Genomic DNA, 14,997 nt, shown 5'->3' with positions numbered 1-14,997 from the left:
GGGTTTTTGTAAAGGCAACTACAGTGGTTGCAGAGATTTTTTAGGTTCTTTACAGTGGGACCAACTGATGATGTTACCAACTGCAAATTCTAAATGGGACGCATTCAAGGACGTAATTTTAGAAGCTGCTAGGTTTTTTGTTCCAACTAAGAAATACTGCTCTAGGCTAAGGCCCAAATGGATGTCAGATGAACCAATGAGACTCGTGGCAGAGAAGAAAAATGCATGGGATGCACATAAATTGTCAGACGAAACAGAAGCCAATGGTAGATATAAGCTAGTCTGTAATCAAGTCACAAAGAAGGTTAGGCAAGCGAAGGCAGATTACGAAAAATCTTTGGCACAGGACACAAATAAAAGCAGCAAAGATTTCTTTACTTATATAAACTCTAAAAGGTAGGGGATGAATCAGATTGGTCTACATAATATCAATGATTTGACTGTAGATGATCATTCTCAGATAGCTGGAGAACAAAATGAGTATTTTGCATCTACATTCACACATGAGGAGTTATTCAAGGAGGAGAGGGCCAGATGCTTATCAAACTAACAGGGAGTTAAATGATTTTGTAATAACTGAGAGCAAGCAAAGTTGAGGAGAAATTGTTGAAGTTAAACATAAGGCACCTAGGATAGATGGTATCTATCCAGTTATATTAAAGGAGGTGGCAAAGGAAGTAAGCAAACTCTGAGCCATAATTAGGAGAGCATACTTGGACTCTGGGAAGTTCCCACAGACTAGAGATGTGCAAATGTACCTCCAATTCAAAGGGGGATCAAAGGATGGCACAAGTAATTACAGACCTCTTAGTTTGATTTCTGTTCCAGGGAAAATAATGGAGTCACTGGCTCAAGAAGCATTGCAGGATCATCTAGACAAGACAGCAGTAATAATTCAAACACAGCATGGGTTTTTGTCAAGGGGAAGTCTTGTCTGACTACTTTGATTGGATACTATAATGTGGTTACAAAGGAACTGGATGCAAAAAATAATTTTGATATCATGTACTTGGATTTCGGGAAAGCTTTTGATACTGTTTCACACAGAAGACTACTGTACAAATTGGAGCACTATGCCATTAAGGGCAAGTTGCTACAATGGATAAAAGGATGGTTGAGTGGGAGAAGACAGAGTGGTAATCATTGGATACTGCTCTACGTGGACTAATACTGTATTATTAGTGGTGTCCCTCACAGTTTAGTGTTGGGCCCATTGTTTTGTATATTTATCAATGATATTGATGAAGGTAAAAAAAAAAAAAAGGTAAAGTGCAGCCATTATCAACCCACTGCAGGATGGAAGCCTCCTCAACAATTCATGCTGAGGGAAATGGACCATAATCTGCCACGCTGGTCCAGTGCGGGTTGGCAGATCAACCATATTCAGCAGTCAGGGGCTTGAACCCCGGCCTACTCAAAGAGCGTGTGCTACTGCACTCCTGTTCCTGACCACTCGGCTACGGAGGAAGGTATATCAGGCTTAATGTCCAAGTTGCAGGGTTGTTAATGACAGCATGCTGCTGCAACAGGATCTAGAAAAGTTGAGTAGATGGGCTGAGAAGTGGCAACTGAAATTTAACCTTGACAAATGCAAAGTACTGCATATTGGTAGCTGTAACCTCAGAAATGTACCAACTGGGTGGTGTTACACTCAGGGTAGTGGAGAATGTAAGAGACCTGGGGATAATTGTGTAGTCAGATATGAAGTTTTCTGAGCAGTGCAGACAGGCTGCCAGAGTAAGTCATGGAGTCTTGTCCATGACATACAAGAATTTTGCGAGCACGGATAAAGAGGTGATTATCCCCTTGTATAAGGCAGTGGTCAGGCCACACTGCGTACAGGTCTGGAGGCCTCATTTTAGGAAGGATGTAGAGTTGCTAGAACGAGTGCAGAGACGGGCAACAAGATTGGTGAGAGGAACAAAGGGGTGAGGTTAAGTTCTGCAAGTTTCAGCATCTGGAGACCAGGCACCTGCGAGGTGATCTGATTGAGGTGTATGAGACATAGTATGGTTTAAGCAGGCTCAATACTGATGGGATAGTTCAGCTTGCTCAGATTAAGAATCTGAGGGGACACAGAGTCAAATTGGGGAACGACAGTTGTAGAATAGATGCACAGAAGTTTGCCTTTAGCCAGCGGGTAGTTGATTGCTGGAACGGACTTCCATCTGTTGTTGTGGAAGTTGATAGCTTAAATAAATTTAAGGCTGAATTATACAAACATTTGGAGTGAACAGATGGGGGAAATGGGAAAGTTTGTTTGTTTTTTTTTCTTTTTGGCTGATGCCAAAATTGTATCATATGCCTCAATTAATGAGAAATGCTAATAATGTACATAAAGCAATGAATATAATTTATATTCATCTTTTTAAAAAATAAAGCATTTGCAATACAGTACATTATGCATTGAGTTGCTAGACAAGATGCTGTTCATGTTTCTTCTGATCTGGTTGTAAATTTGATTTCTGTATGCTTGAGAGTTAAACCTTTGGCAATCAATGTTGAAGTTTCATACGACAAAGGAATGCATTCGGAAATATTCTGTCAATTTGCTTAAGTCTGGAAAGGTTACTGTTGAACTGTTGCTGGTTTCTTGAAATTTCTCTGTTGGGGGCTGCTGTTATTATGTTGGCAATATTTGGTGAATCACTTGCAGAAATTAACTTTGCAAGAAGCATAACTGCAGACTCACTGATGATCTGTTGAAGAGGCTACATATTTAAGTTTTTTATAAGTTATAAGTTGTTTATAAAGCTGTTATAAATATGGATACTGTATTGAGGTAAACTAAGTTTGCTTCTAAGCCACCTTAGAATCCAATACTCTAGGGCAAGGAATTTCTTGAGATTTACTTGAGGGGGCTCTAGACCAGATTTTGGAGGCCTATGACAGTATGGGGAAAGATGCATCATTTTTGAACATGATTAATGAGTTTTTTTGTTGTTTTTTTTTTTTTTTTTCTTGGATTGTTACTATTTCTTGTTTGATCAGCCATTTTTATTTTTTTAAATTTCTGGACAATATGCAAATAGTGTGAATTAAAATAAATATTTTTGTCAAACCTTTATTTTAAGTCTAAGTCTTTGTGGGCAAAGACATTTGGAATTGAGTCATCTGCTTTAATTTCTATGCAGTTGTTTCTGTAAGGAATAAGTTATCTAAGCATATTTCTTTGCTTTGAAATTGAATTCTTTCACATACCTGATGATTCTATACATTTGTAAATTTGCATCATAGCTAACTTTGTGAATTTGTTTGTGGCAGTGGCTATAAAAATACTGAAAATATAGTACCTCTTCCCCACTAGCAGCAAAAAGAATATTGCTGCTAGTGGGGAAGAGGAGATACCAGCAAAGTGGCTGTATTGTAGATAGGAGATTACCACTATAACAATAAGAAAATGATTTTTTGGTATCGACAGCTTTCTGTGGCCTATGTCAGTGAAAGTGTCCCCTGATATCTAAATAAAAGACATTGCATTGTGCCTTATCTTGAAATGCAATGTGGATCCCATACATATAGGAAACAGTAACCCCAGAGCAACATATGAATTTTGTGGTACTACACTTACAGTGGTAGAGAATGAAAGGGACCTGGGGGTGGTTGTGCAGGCAGATATGAAGTTCTCTGAGCAGTGCAGACGGGCTGCAAGAGTAGCTCATGATGTATTATCAATGATATATAGGAATTTTTCTAGCAGGGATAAGGAGGTGATTATTCCCTTGTATAAGGCAATGGTCAGGCCACACCTAGAGTACTGTATACAGGTCTGGAGGCCTCATTTCAAGAAGGATGTAGAGCTGCTGGAACGAGTACAGAGAAGGGCAACAAGATTAGTGAATGGAACAAAGGGGTGCTCTTACGAAGAAAGGCTTAAGTTTTGCAAATTACAGTGTCTGGAGACTAGGCACCAGCGAGGTGATCTGATAGAGGTGTATAAAGCCTTGAATGGTTTGAGCATGCTCAATGCTGATGGGATTCTTCCTCTCGCTCAGAATAATCACCTGAGAGGGCATAAATTCAATTTGAGGAAAGACAGATGTAGGATAGATGTGCGGAAATTTTCCTTTAGCCAGCGGGTGGTTGGTTGGTGGAACAGACTTCCATCCCTTGTCGTGGAAGTTGATAGCCTAAATAAGTTTAAGGCTCAGCTGGACAGGTATTTTGAACAAACTGAGGGGTGAAGTGGAAGTGTTTTTTTTTTTTTTTTTTTTTTTGGCTGTGCTGCATAAGCTTGCTTTCTTGCATCAAATGCCTCTACTAATGCTAATGGATGCACTGAATGGTTTCAACCATTCAGTGCTTGTCATAGAACACCCTGTGGGACCAATACACATGCTGATAGGTGCAGTAACAAAGATTGTATCTTGAAGGTATGGCAGCATAATTTTATCAATGATTTTTGTTTTTACAGATGAAACAGAAATTGGGTATTGACCTGTTAGGTATCAGAGTAACCTTGAAGGTTTTCTACTGTTGTGGAAGGAATGGCTGGGAAATGTATCTAGCAATTAGTTACACTAAACGATCAGTGATGCATGCATTAGAAAATTTTATAATGAAAAGGTAAGCCATTGGGGATTCCACGGGAGATAATTAACCAACCATGCTTATCAAGACATAGTTGGTTAATTAGCATTAGCAGAGGCATATGATGCAAGAAAGCAGGCTTATACAGCATCAGTCAAAAAAAAAAAAAAAAAAAAACTTACCATTTCACCCATCCATTCACTACAAAAGTTTGTCCACTTCTTCCTTGAATTTATTTAAGCTATCAACTTCCACAACGACTGAAGGAAGTTTGTTCCAGCAATCAACCACCCACTGGCTAAAGGCAAATTTCTGCACATCTATTCGGCAACTGTCATTCCTCAATTTCAGTTTATGCCCCCTCAGGTTTGTAATCTGAGCAAGAGGAAGAATTCCATCAGCATTGAGCCTTCTCAATGCATTCAAGGTCTTATACATCTCAATCAGATCACCTCACAGGAGCTTAGTCTCCAGACACTGCAATTTAAAGAACTTAAGCCTTTCTTCGTATGGGCACCCCCTTGGTTACCCTCACCAGTCTTGTTGCCTTTTTCTGTACTCGTTCTACCAACTCTACATCCTTCCTAAAATGAGGCTTCCAGACCTGTATGCAGTACTTAAGGTGTGCTAGCAAACCTGCTAGCAAAATTCCTGTACATCATTGACAAGACCCCCACGACCTACCCTGGCAGCCTGTCTACACGCTCAGAAAACTTAATACTTTACTGCACAATTATCCCTAGGTCTCTTTCATTCTCCACTACCCTGAGTGTAACACCACCCAGTTCATACATTTCTTTGGGGTTAATATGCAGTACTTTGCATTTGTCAATGTTAAACTTCAGTTGTCACTTCTCAGCCCATCTGCCCAACTTTTTCAGATCCTGTTGCAGCAGCATACTGTCATTAACAACCCTGCCGACCTTACTATCATCTGCAAACTTTGACGTTAAGCTTGATATACCTTCATCACTATCATTGATAAATATACAAAACAACAATGGACCCAACACTGAACCTCCGGCAGACACCACTAATAACATTAGTCCATGAAGAGCAGTGTCCATTGATTACTACTCACTGTCTTCTCACACTCAACCATCCTTTTATCCATTGTAGCAACTTGCCCTTAATGCCATACTGCTCCAATTTGTACAGTAGTCTTCCAAGTGCAACAGTATCAAAAGCTTTCCTGAAATCCAAGTATATGATATCAAACTTATTTTTTGCGTCCAGTTCCTTTGTGACCACATCATAGTATCCAATCAAGTTGGTCAGACAACCGTTAACAAATCCATGCTGTTTTTGAATTATTACTGCAGTCTTGTCTAGATGATCCTACAATACTTCTTTAACCAGTGACTCCATTATTTTCCCTGGAACAGAAGTCAAACTAACAGGTCTGTAATTACTCATATCATCCTTTGATCCCCCTTTGTGAACTGGAGATACATTTGCATATCTCCAGTCCGTGGGGACTTCCCCCAAGTCCAGGGATGCTCTCATAATTATGGCTAGGGGTTTGCTTACTTCCTTTGCTGCCTCTAATATATATTATCTCATGTATTGTAATTCTTGTTCACAAATTGTTTAATCAGCACAGCTTGAATAGCAGGAATTTCATGTTGCACACAATCTACTTGCATATAAGAACTGAATTCTAAAATCTATGCTGCTTATCTGCAACACATATCACTGATTTGATTGTTTTCATTTTGTTTCTATAGGAAGCACTCTTTTAGTGTTTTTTAGCCTGAACATTAAATAATTTTTTGTAGGACTAACCATTTTTTAGCTGAAATAATGCTTTGCATAATTTGTATTTCGTGTGTGCTGATGAAGCACCACATTTCTTCCATTGCCTATGGAATTTTTAAGTATGGTTTTAGTATGGAAGTGGTGGTAAACCATGCAATAAGGCAAGCTTATACAGCATTAGCTAAAAAAAAAACTTCCCATATCACTTGTCCATCTCCTCTAATAATTTGTATAGTTCTTCCTTCAAATTACTCACTTCTAAAACCAAGTCTTCATATCTGATTCCACAATTATCTCAGGTCTCTTTCATTGCCTACTACCCTGTGGTGTGGTACCACACAGTACATTAATCTCGAATTAACTACCCAGGTGCAGTAGCTTACGTCAATGTTAAACTTCAATTGCCACTTCTCAGCCTATCTGCCAATTTTTTCTAGATCTTAATGCTGCAGCCTACCCTAATTATTGCTATTAACCACCCTGCTAACCCTAGGAAGTTAAGCCTGATATGCTTTCATCTAACATTAATAAAAAGAGAAAACAATGGACTCGGCACTGAACTTGGGGGGGGAGGGGGGAGAAGATACTTCGCTAATAACTTTTGTCCACGAAGAACAGTGCCAACTGATAACAGCTCTTTATCCTCTCCCGCTCAACCATCCTTTATCAATAGCAGTAACTTGTCCTTAATTTGAAAGCAGTGCCCCTTACATTAGGCACTGCTTTCAAATTCCTCGCGTCATTGACGGGATTCGAACCTGAGCCTTTTCCAGCCAGTATACTGAGGACAATGATTATAACCACTGTGCTTAAGCTTTTCTGAAATTAAGTATATGGTGCCAAAATCATTTTTTGCATCCAGTTCCTTTCTTACTGCATGATAGTATCCAATCAGATTTTACAGGATACTACCATGCTGCAACTGCTGTATAACAAGATCCCTGTCTAGATGGTCTTGAATTACTTCTTTAACCAGAACTCCATTATTTTACCTGGAACAGAAGTCAAGCTTACACATCTGCAATTACTCACATCACTCTTTGAGCTGTCCTTCGTTGCTGTTGTTGTTTGTGTTTGTTTGTTTGTTATTTGGTTTTTAGGAGCATTAGCAACTAAGGCCATATTGCTCTGGGGATATGCGGTGGTCATTCCCTGACCTTTCCGCATCCTCCATATTTGGTGGTCACGGGCTCGAACCCCAGTCTAATCAAGAAGCATGTGCTATGCACTGCTGCTACTGCCCACCTGGCTAAGGAGGCACCCTGCCCTTTGTGAAACTGGGATACATTCACACATCTCTAGTCCATAGGGACCTCACCTGAATCCAAGGTTGCTTTAAAGGTTTGCTTACCTCCTCTGCTGCCTCCCTTAATATAACTGGATATATCCCATCCACCCCAGTTGTCTTTTTTAATGTTTAGCTTAAACAATTTCTCTTCCACTTTCCTCTGAGTTATAACTTATTCAATTAGAATGTTAGAATCTGATCACCTTCTAGTAACCCTTCTATTTAACCCTAACTCGCAACTTTTTTTCAAAATTGACCCGTACTTGTTAAGTATGTCCACAGATTTCCTACTCAGTGTCATTAGTGTGGGTAGTGTATGCTGTTTTTTTTTTTTTTTTTTTTCTACTTCCAGAAGAACAAAATCTAGTTTCCTAACACTATATGGCCAAAACTAATCAATAATATAACTCAACCAATACTAGTTGCAATTTATATCTCTGGTACTAATTAGCAGTCATTTGCAGAATGAAAAGTTGATATCACTTGTATTGCTATCTATCAAAGTTCACACATATAATTAAGATTCTCAATGGATTATCAATTCACCATTTCTACCATTCAAGAATTCATTTACATTTACTGTGCAATTTCAGATCAAAATTCAACCATTATGCATTATTATGCATAACAGATTAATGCATTATTAAAGGTACATTACAATAAATACCTCACTAGTGTTTTAACATAATCAAAAAAATATATATATTCTGATTTATGTGTTTCTTGTCCTTGTTACTTAGCTTAACTGGTCCTGAGCTAAAGAATAAGCATTGGTATTGAAAAAAAAAAAATTATGCAGAAATAGAAACTTAAACAGCAAAAGCAAAAGCAAAAAAAAAAAAAAAAAAAAATGCTTCTACCCACTTCATTTACCCATCCCTCACAATTTTTCCAACTCTTCTGCAAATTTACACAGACTAAATACCTCCACAACACTAGGTAGATATTTATTCCAAAACAACCAATTAATCTCTGAATGAGGATAAACTTCTGTACACCTATCCTGCAACTTTTTCAATTCAAATTCAGAGCTTGAAATGGACTGGAATCAGTGACGTAGCCAGGATATTTTGTCAGCTGGTACATCACAAAAAAGGCACCAATTGCCTAATGTTAAAAAGTGCCACAACACCAGATTTCAGCATCAGGGAGTACAATGTACTTTCTGAGCATTCCCTGGCTACCACTGACTGGAATGCATGGCATGCCACTCTGATTTGTCATATGCATTGATAATGTCACATATGTGTTAACTTCCTTCTGGCAGTCTATATTCTGACAAGTGTCTGTTTTGTAAAATTTTGCATTTAAAACATTGTCTAAATTAATGTCCCATTATGCCAGTTATTTGGCAATTGATAGCAATGACAGCAGCATTTAATTAATAAAAACCTTCTAAAGCCTTAAACCAGAGGCAGATTTATTCACGGGTGCAAAAAGCAAAAACTGGCCCGCTTTCGTGGGGATTCTGGGAAAATGGTTTAAAGGGCCTCCCTTGGGAAAATACCTATTGAGGAAGAATACAAGATTTATATTGACAGGAGCCTTCACAACATGAAATCTGTCCCTACTTCCAACACCTTAAGTGTTGGAAGTATGTGCTTAATTTCAAGGTGCTGCAATCAACAAAACTGAAGTCTTCACAAGGACTGAATTCTGCAAATTGCAACACTTTTGGAACTGTAGAATATAAGCAATTTATTATTATTATTAGCCATATGGTGCAAGGAAGCCTGAGGCTTATGCTGCACCAGCCAAAAAAAATTCACAAGTTACCCAGACAGAGACAGAGAGAGAGAGAAGTAGAAAGGAATCAGCAAGAAAGAGAAGAATGATGATATCCAACTCAGGACCCTGGGTTTGCCAAGCCCATACTCACCAGATGTGAGTCCCTGGAGTGGTTGAGTGGACAGTGCAACGCTGAGTCAGTTTGGTATGACATAAACACTGGAAAAACAAATTTGAGAGGGGTGTGTTATAGGCCTAATGACCCACTCTATTTCTCTGTACAGAGAAAGAGAGTGGGCCATTAAATCAGATGTCTTATAACAGGGAATTTTAACTTCATATATATATATATATATATTCTAAAATATATTTCTTGGCTAAATGTCTAAGAGTACGAAGGAATTTATTCATGCATGGATAGTGCCCACACATTATTTCTACTACCACGATGCATTAAAACTACCTTGATAGTAGAAATGTGTGGGCATTACCCATGCATAAATAAATTCCATAATTCCCAGATATTGACTGGAACTTGTGGACTGGTCACTCACACACACTAGCAAGACTTGTCGATTTATTGAATGATTGTTTTCTACAGCACCATGTGCCAGAGGCAACTAGAGGGAGTTTTTTTTTTTTTTTTTTTGTTAGTTGTTGGCGCATCAATTTCTGTTGCCATAATGCACCTCCCAAAGTTTTTGCATTTTACTCTGATCCAAGCCCGAGGCGGGATTCAAACCCGTGACCTTTGGGTTGCAAGGCAGGCACTTTACCCACCTGGCTAGCCCGGTCGGCATGTGATGCATGAAAGCAAGCATATAAGCTTATGTTGCATCAGCCAAAAAAAAAAACCACCAAATTTCACACATCCATTCCCTCTCAAATTTTGTCCAGCAGTTCCTCCTTGAATTTATTTAAGCTATCAACTTCCATGACAGATGGAAGTTTGTTCCAGCAACTAACAACTCGTTGGCTAAAGGCAAATTTCGCACTTCCATTCGACAACTGTCACTCCTCCATTCAGTTTATGCCCCCCCTCAGGTTTGTAATCTGAGCAAGAGGAAGAACCCCATCAGATTTCAGCATGCTCAACCCATTCAAAGCCTTATACACTTCAACCAGATCACCTTGCAGGTGCCCAGCCACTGCAATTTGCAGAACTCAAGCCTTTCTCAGCAAACAGACCCCTTCGTTTCACTCACCAATCCTGTTGCCCTTCTCTGCACACACACTCAAGCAACTCTACATCCTTCCCAAAATGAGGCCTCCAGACCTGTACACAGCACTCAAGGCATGACCTGACCATTGCAAATTATGCCTGACCATAATTTGAATTTATGAGAGGGCATAAATTCAAATTGAGAAAAGACAGATGTAGGATAGACGTGAGGAAATTTGCCTTTAGCCACCGTGTGGTTGGTTGGTGGAATAGACTTCCATCCCTTGTCGTGAAAGTTGATAGCCTAAATAAGTTTAAGGCTCGGCTGGACAGGTATTTCGAACGAACAGAGGGGTGAAGTGGAAGTGGTTATTTTTTATTTTTTTATTTATTATTTTTTTTTTTTTTTGGCTAATGCTGCATAAGCTTGCTTTCATGCATCAAATGCCTCTACTAATGCTAATTGTCCTATACAAGGGGATAGTCACCTTCCCCTCCCTACTAGCAAAATTCCTTTACATCACTGACAATACTCCATGACCAGCTATGGAAGCCTGTCTAATTGCTCAGAAAATTTCATATCTGACTGCAAAATTACTCCCAGATCCTTTTCAACTACCCTAAATGTAGTACCACACAGTTGGTACATCATTTCTCTGGGGTTACTTCTACCCACATGCAGCATTTTGCATTTGTCAATGTTAAACCTCAGCTGCCACTTCTCAGCCCATCTGCCCAAATCTTTCAGATCCTGTTCCAGAAGCACACTGCAATACTACCATTAAAAACCATGCCAACCTTTGTATCATCTGCTAACTTTGACATTAAGCCTGATATACCCTCATCAATATCACCGAAAAATACAAAAAACAACAGCGGGACGACACTGAACCCCAAGGGACTCAATAACACCAGTCCACGAAGAGCAGCGTCCATTGATTACCACTTTGTCTTCTCCCACTCAACCACCCTTTTATCCATTGTAGCAACTTACCCTTAATACCACACTGCATTAGCATTAGCATCAAGGGCACATGATGCAAGAAAGCAAGCTTATATAGCATCAGCCAAAAAAAAAAAGAAAACGCACACACACCCTTCTCATTTCACCCATCCACTCGCTCCAAATGTTTGTCTAGTTCTGCCTTGAATCTGTTTAGGCTATCAACTTCTACAACAGATTTTGAAGTTTGCTCCAGCAATCAACCACACGCTGGCTAAAGGTAAACGTCTGCATATCTATCCTACAACCGTCTTTCCTCAATATGAATTTATGCTCTTTTTGATTATGTAAAGTCTGATTATCCCACAAAAGAAGTTTCCAACTGCGCACACACATACACTCACACATTGATATCTGACAGGTTAATGTCTTTCAGTAGAATGAGAGGAGGATTGTTGCTTTTGATGATTCATATGACCATTTAATTTGAACATCCATTTGTCTGACCATATCATTACGTCGTGAAAACAGCCAGCTTCACTATTCTAACAGTACCAATCACAAAATTGTCCTCAATGATCAAGATTAACTTCATGAATCGCATTCTATAGTTGAGGTATGAAAAGTTTGATCTTTGTCCAAAATACAGTTAACTGTATTTTGGTCCAGTGGGATGCATCCGCACCATATCCATAATTAATAATTATGGATCCACCATAATTCTCCCTACTACCCACACTTCTTGAGAACACTGTCTGACTTCTTTGGTGAATGTTTTTTGGCAATCTTTAATTCTTTTTTTCCCACAGCTTTCTGTATGAATGTTGTAAACAGTTCCGTGTTTTTCAAACTTATCAAGGGGGTGCATGATTGCTAGATGCATTGGCACCTCTGTCCATATTGATTTTCCTGTACACATTGAACCTCTTAAACATTTTCATACTTCCAGTGCTGTTGTAGAATGCACTTCCATCTTTCAAATGTTAGCTGATTATTATCCATACCCATTGGGTCACCAGTTAATCTGCAACATAAAAAAAAAAAAAAAAACTTATTGAAAACCTAATTGTTTATTTTAGATTTAAAATAAACAACTTTTTGTTCAAATTTGCTATTCTGGCTATTTTGTAGCCAGAATAATATTTTGTAGTTTTTATGAATCTGACTCATGTGTGCGTGTGTGCACACATGAATTATATTTAAACATTTAAAAATTTTGTTCCATTATACAAAACCTGTTTTGTTTATTACTGCAATTGGCCTTAAAAAAAATGGTGAAGCTATCTTAAAATTATCTGGCATCCTGGTTGGAAACCTCTGCTCTAGATAAAGATTTAATAATGTTTAGTTGTTCATTGGGTCCTTTTTTTTTTTTTTTTTTTTTTTACACCACTCCAGTGTGATTTAAAATTTTGAAACGATTTTAGGAAAGCAGTAATAAAAAGTCAGTTCACCTGCTGAGATCATCTTGTCTCCTCTTCTAGCTATCTGCATTCAAATATTCAAAGAGATAAATATTTGCAAATAAAAATCCATAAATTGTGCTTTTCTGATTTAAGTTTCCTTAAGAAGGCACTATCTTAGGGTATATAATGGTTTCTTTCAAAAACCTTTCTTCCTTATATATTCATGTCTTTATCATGAAGGAAAGAGATTATACGACAACCTGAACTTTATTATGGTTGAGGTTGTCATATAGTCTCTCAGCATAGCGCAATTCAGAGATTACTGAAATCTTGATATTTGCTCTCATTCATGAGGTTCTTCTTGTGCATAAACAACTCCTTCCAAAGTAACTGGAAAAAGAAATTAAAACTGTCCTGGCAGATTAGTAGAGTTGTCTGTTAGTGGTTTTCATTTCATTTTACAAATTTTTGCACTCTTTAAATATACATGATTAGCAGGGAAGGCAAGATATATAGAAAGCATAAAATGCCTTTTTTGCTGATGCTTTCCTAAAATTCTTTCAAAATTACAAAACAAGCGCAATATAAAAAACAAACATGTATATCATTCATTATTCACTCTTTAAAATTCAAATTGTCAAACTCTAATAAGTTCACAGAAACCGCCATATGATGTTCCATATACTAGTAGGAGAATAACTGAATTTGGCATTGTCTAAAAACATTCCTTAGCAATAATCATCCAAATATAAATAAAGCATGGGAATTGCAGGATATAGTATCATATAGGGATACAGATATATACATATGCACTCAGTGGCGTAACTGTGCCACTGCAGCCAATGTGGTGCATTGGGGCCCATGACAAAAATGGGCCTCCTGCCTGAAACAGAAAAATTTTTAATTGAGTAAAAATGTAAGTTTTTTAGTTATGTTTATGATAAAATCTAATATATCTACGAACAATCATTTTTATTCACACAAAGCTGCACAGCACAAGCGAAACTGTAGTGAATAGAGGTAAAATGGTATTAGCTGCTGCTTCCAGGGAAATTTTTAAGGATTTGTTTTTAAGGTTTTTTATTTTTACCAAAACAAATATTTTCAGGTGGATCTACACTAAACTTTGAATTGGAGCCCACTTTTTTTAGTTATAACACTTTATGCACTCCTCCCATACACCCGAAAATCTGTTTCCCATCATGATTTCATTTACATACAGAAAAATAATGCATATCAAATTCTGTTTCCTGTAGGATGTCAACTCAGTATTGCGGGGGCGCCTCCATAGCGAGGTGGGCAGGAGCAGCAGTGCGTAACACACGCTTCTTGATTTGACTGCTCCAATTTGTATAACAGTCCTCCATGAGCAACAGTCTCAAAAGCCTTCCTGAAATCCAAGTATATGATACCAAAATTACTTTTTGCATCCAACTCCTCTGCAACCACATCACAGTACCCGATCAAATCTTAACCCAAGCACTGTACTAAGTACTATAGGTTCTAATACCTCTCGTGTTTGGGGTTTACATTAAAAAAAATATATATATATATTACTGCAGTCCTATCTAGATGATCCTGCAATGCATACTGACACTTCATTTCCTGCGTCAGTAATGTGTATATTCTTCTTTTTTTTTTAAATGAATATATAAAATGACGTAAATCGCTCCTGTTCGAATTCTTGATATTTATTATAATTCATGAAACGATTCTAACAGTCATAATCAGAATACAACACAAACAAAAAATATAACACGCAAAAAAAACCAGACCTTACCAAAAACTTTAACATCACGTAATAGTGGTAGAGCTTATTGATATCACACACAGCAATGTGTCAAATCATGAATTACTTTAATAAACTCATCCGGACACACTTTCTCTTACTTCACACATATAGCACCAAATTAACCTCGAATTCGTCTACCTCATTAACAAATATCCTATGGTCTAACCATATCGGTACAGCTGTAGATAATATTTCTACCGCCAGGTGAATTATTAAATAAGAATGACTCCCACTCAACGATTCTCTGGATCACGCAGTAGTAAGATGAAACTACTCTGTGGTCTGGTTGTGGAGAAGAAGAAAAAAAACACTGCAATATCAGAGCCACCCACCAAGAAGTAAATTAAATGCCACGTATTACATCCATAAATTGAGTGTGTTCTCTCCTCA

General features: G+C 38.0%; 1 long non-coding RNA gene across 1 annotated transcript in view; it reads right to left on the bottom strand.

The window, feature by feature from the left end:
- LOC150080875 (uncharacterized) overlaps window positions 1–14,785 on the bottom strand; it is an 84,863-nt gene extending 70,078 nt beyond the window's left edge. Inside the window, exon 1 of the long non-coding RNA XR_016547430.1 lies at window positions 14,596–14,785. This is a non-coding gene — a long non-coding RNA (uncharacterized LOC150080875). The remainder of the gene's footprint in view (window positions 1–14,595) is intronic.
- Window positions 14,786–14,997: the final 212 nt, after the last annotated feature.

The sequence above is a fragment of the Mastigoproctus giganteus genome, chromosome 9, assembly GCF_048544385.1.
Source record: "Mastigoproctus giganteus isolate SK-2022 chromosome 9, ASM4854438v1, whole genome shotgun sequence".
Taxonomy (NCBI): domain Eukaryota; kingdom Metazoa; phylum Arthropoda; class Arachnida; order Uropygi; family Thelyphonidae; genus Mastigoproctus; species Mastigoproctus giganteus.
The sequence above is the reverse complement of the archived record's forward strand: the minus strand, read 5'-3'. Positions and strand labels throughout refer to the sequence as shown.